Below are 5,060 nucleotides of genomic sequence, written 5' to 3'. Positions count from 1 at the left end.
GCCCCGGGCGGCCGCGGCCCCGCTCGGGTGAGGCGGCGCAGCCAATGGCGGCCGGGCGGCTGATATGACGTCCGGGACACACCACCCGCCTCCCGGGCCGGCCCTCCGCCCGCTCCGCGGCCGCGGCGGCGGAGAGCACCGTGCGGGGCCCCGGGGACGCGGCGGGAACGCGCGGCGCCGCCGGGCGGGGAGGGCAGGGCGGTGGAGGGATGGAGATGCTGTCACACAGAATGGGCGAGGCTGGAAGGGACCTTTAACATTATCGAGTCCGGCTGTCAGCCCAKCGCCACCACTGTAACCCTTTCAAGCCACATCACCCAGATGCCTCTTGGTCACCTGTCTGAGCAACCTATCCCAATGCCTGACCACCCTAAAAGTTATGTATTTATTTATTTATTTTTTTACTATCTGATCGGAATCTCCCCTGTTTCAGYTTGAGGCCACGTGTCAGTGGTCTCTGCAGCCCAACCCTTGTGTGCTCGTCCAGCCCTCTTCGTGTCTCTTTGGGGGATGGCAGTTCCTAATGGGGAAGTTTGAAGGCGTCTGCTGTGGTGTCTCCTGCAGACGAAGCGGTGGCTGATCCCTGTCATCATTCTAAAATGGTGTAAGGGGATCCTGCCAAGCCCGTGACTKCGTGAGGTGATGGTGCCAAAGGCAGACGCTGCATCAGCGACTGGCCATGGGGTGACTGGAGGATCCYGGGCTCCTGACTGTTCCCTGACAGCCTGAGCAGCTGCTCTGCCAGCCCTGGCAAAGGTCACAATCCTCCCAGAGTAAAAGCATAAAAAATACAGTTAAACACAAGTTCACCCTAAGGACTCTGCAAGTGCTGGGGAAGAGGCCTCTCAGGGRTGGTTAACTGTGATCTGTGCATTATGTTAGCGCTCAGCACCACAAGATGAGCACACAGAGCAGGACTCGGCTGCCAGGCTTCCCTTTTTTAAGACACCAGTTCTCCAGGACACATGGGAGGCTGGTGTATGCAGTAGGAATAACTGGGCTTGTTTATGAGTGGCCCCACAGGAGCTAGCAGGTCTTTTCATGTGAGGTGTTCTATCATTACACTTGGAAGGAATATAGGACCCAATGGCTTCTCAGGGATGGATTTAAGAATAGTTGTTAGCCATGCCTGTGACAGGCAGAATGATGGTCCAGGATCAGTGTTCAGTGGTGGTTCAGTGGCAGTTCCAGTTGTCTTTCACTGATGTGTTAAATGTAGCAAATAAAAGATATGAAATCAGTTAAAGATACTGAAAGAGGCAGGTCTTCTCTGCGTATCATGAAGAGTAAAATTAATCTGGGATATGGCTATCCCTTCTGATCTCTGCTCATGTTTAGCTGGGATGGAAAGAGTTAGCAGAGCCGATCCTGCTGAGCAATGTGCCTYTGGAAAACATACTGGGCAGATTGTTAGTGCCACTGTTGGGAGTGACAGATGAGCCCAGTGTTTTTCTCTCCATGCCAACTGGGATCACCCCARTAATGTCTTGCAGACTTTACTGCTGAACCAATGTCATTGGTAGTTGTAAATACTCAGTTTCCATTGCTATTTATTGTACAGAAACAGCTTTTGGTTTTAGTTTCATATGCTAAATTTGTTTGGATTCTTCTGTCAGATTTTTTAAGACACAATGTCTTTCCCTTTGTTTATTTGTTTTTGGGGTTTTTTTTCTGACCTGGTTGTACCAGCACTGTAAGTTTGAATTAACTATTTTCAGAGAAAACAGCCTTAATATGTATATTTAGCTTTTTATGTGTTCCTCTGCAGAAACGTTTGATTTGTTTCAGGAAATCACATGCAGACATAACACTTCCCCTCATGGCAACTGCGTATGAGCTTTGAATTGACACAGACAATTTATCTGCATCCCCAGGCCAGCAACACCTTCAGCAGCTCTGAATAAGGGCTAGAWCTCATTCCCTGGGAAATATTCTTTCTTGGTGAATCACTTTGAGATAGATCAACAGGACTGTGGATCTGAGATAAAAGATCCACATCTTGTAGGAAATCTCTTTCTGGACTTGGCCTATGGGAAACAAATATAATTTGTCCTCGCTTGTGCTGCATCTCTACTTYATTTGACAAAATCTTTCTGTATTTAAATTCTCCTCCTGCATCTTGCCCATATTCTCAGTGTCTGGGCAGAGTTTAAATTCCCTTGTGCTGCATCTGCTAGTTTTCCTTCCTGAAAGAACTCTTAGGCATTTTATTTTAATCTTGTATTTTTCCCTTCCTCATGGGTATKTCTCCTTTGCTACTTCCTGCAGAATATTATATTTGAATATTTTATATGTATTTTTTTTTCAAATTCATGATATCATGTGGTGGTGCTCTTCTTTCTTCCTGGCTTCTTTCAGACAGCAGAGACCAGCTTCTGAGAGGGTAAAACTTGCTGCAGCTTCTTTAAAACCAGCTGGATCAATGCAAATCTGCACTAGTCAATAACCTGTCCCTGAGCATATTTTCCTTGAACTTGCCCACTTAGAATAAATGTTAAATGCCCCTTTTGTTCATGTTGCTTTACAGCCCTGTTGCTTTACGTTTCTTTTTGGAATCCTAAAGGAGTTTAGGCSTCTCCATGCTTTGATTAATGCCTGAAATTTTATGCTTAACAGTTATTTCTGGAAAGAAGCACTCACATGTCTTTGTAAGATTAATGACATCGTTATTTTTATCCCATCCCTTAGCAAAGGCAGCAGAATCTCTAAGCACTCAGCATTGCTACCCATTACATAAATAAATAATTTCACCTGTTCTTTCACACTTTCTGTATTAAACTCTGAGGTGTTCTAGAATCTGACAACGTGCTTGCCTCACAAGCACTGTCTCATGGGCTGCTTACGTGGGAAGCTTAGGATACTTGGACAATTTATTTTTCTCCCTGCTTAAACTAGATAAAAACATGAGCTGGCTGCTGATAAAAGCTCAAAAGGCAGTGGCAGAGAATCACAGAGCAAGACCTGTTTTATGCTAAAGCTGCTCTCCCTCTGCTTCACTGGAGATTTTTTTGAATTAATTCACCTTCAAGACTTTCTCCTATTGATACAGAGAATAGAAACCATCCCAGTCATATGCTCAGCCTTAATCTCCTGTGTCTCCACAAAAGGATTTTGTGACATTCATTGTTTGATTCCCCATGCCAGCCCTACGTACAAGAGTTCAAAAAATCTTTTGACATAGCAGCAGTCTATCATCCAGAGTTCTTTGCTTTRTCAGAGGTCTCCAGTGTAGTTGTGTGAATTCTCAGGAACCTGCAGCGAAGCCTRCAGATCTCAGAACCACAGAATGGTTTGGGCTGGAGGAGACCCTAAAGATCATCCAGTTCCAACCCCCCTGCCATGGGCAGGGACACCTCCCACTAGACCAGATTGCTCCAAACCTGTCCAGCCTGGCCTTGARCACTKCCAGGGATGGGGCAACCTGTGCCAGGGACTCACCACCCTCACAGTAAAGAATTTATTCTGAATATCTAATCTAAACCTCACCATGACAAAGTCTTTCAGTTTGAATGCATTTGCCCTTTCCTGTCACTCCATGCCCTTGTACAATGTCCCTCTCCAGCTTTCTTGCAGGCTSRCCTCAGGTCACAATTAGGTCACATTGGAGACTTCTCTTTTCCAGGCTGAACAATCCCAGTTGTCTCAGCCTTTCCTCATAGGAGAGGTGGTTCATCCCTCTAATTGTCATTGGTGGCCTCCTTCAGAGCCACTCAACTGTTGATGTCCTTTCTGTGCTGGGGCCCCAGAGCTGATGCAGCACTGCAGGCGGGGTCTCACCAGGCAGAGCAGAGGGACAGAACCCCCTCTCTTGCCCTGCTGCCCATGTTGGTTTTGATGCAGCCCCTAATAGGGTGGATTTCTGGGTTCCCAGTGCACATTGCTGGGTTGTGTAGCCTCTCATCTACCAGCCCCCCCCAATCCCTTTAGATTTGTTCGTCCCTCAGCCTGGATTGTTACCAGGGGCTGCTCCAACCCAGGTGCAGCACCCCAGCCTCGTTAAACCACAGGACATTCCCATGGGCCGCTTCTCAAGTTCATCCAAGTCCCTCTGGTTGGCATCCCATCCCTCAGGTGTGGCCACCGCGCCACTCAGCTTGGTGTCATCTGTAAACTTGCTGAGGGTGCCCTCAATCCCTTTGTGTATGTCATTAATGAAGATAAAAAGATATTTAAAAGATCAAAAGCACGAGTCCCAATGACACCTCKTGTCACTGACCCCTGGTTCCTTCTCAGAGGCCACGGCACTGAGTTCTGTGGGGTAGTTCTGGAGATTGCCCAAGTGCCAGTGCAGCAGCTCGTAAAAAAGCTGAGAGGAGAAGGACAGGGAGTGATTACATGGTAGAGCAGGCAGGATGCAGAACGTACAAGCTCTGAACAAGGCAAACCCCAGCCAGAACACTTCAGGCGTGTAAAACAAAGGGGAAAAACAAAGCGTGGTGGTGGTTAGTGTATAATAATGTGAGTCATCCTCAGCGAGCAGAGCTTCAAAACTTGGCTGCTTTCACATAATCTGAGGGTGAGGAGCTGTAGCTGGAGTCTGAACGTGGAAATTAAACCCTGAGATATCCAAACAAAGCCCCGTCTTTCTGTAGTTAATAATATTGTAGTGGGCATATGACAAATGTTAATTGAAGGGGTTTTGTTTAGTTGCCGACGTTTCTGTAGCTGCTTTTTCTTTCTTTTCAGAACAAAACAGAAAGAACAATTCTATGCAGGCTGCAGTCTTCAAAKGTCTATAAATTCATGTAACAACTATCATATAATTAGCCAACCAACATCCCACATGCAGCTGTGGGCACTGACTCACTGTCAATGAACCTCTGTCCTGACACAAAGGCAGTGCCTTTGCCTCKGTTTTGACTTCATTCATCGCCACAGTTCTGCATATTTATGTAGCAGAGGGTTCAGTGAGTTCATACTTGGTATTCAAGACGGTGATTTAATCTAAACTTCATCAGGAAAAAATAGTTTGTCGGTTATTTGCTGAAAAATTTACTCCTTTTTAATGATGGCAGTGTGTTTGTGAGGCTGGCGTGAGTGGTGTAACTGAGGCAGGCTAT

This window comes from Malurus melanocephalus, unplaced genomic scaffold (genome assembly GCF_030028575.1).
Source record: "Malurus melanocephalus ecotype Western Australia unplaced genomic scaffold, MMel_1.1 scaffold_140, whole genome shotgun sequence".
In the NCBI taxonomy this organism is placed as follows: domain Eukaryota; kingdom Metazoa; phylum Chordata; class Aves; order Passeriformes; family Maluridae; genus Malurus; species Malurus melanocephalus.
Note: the sequence above shows the minus strand (reverse complement) of the source record.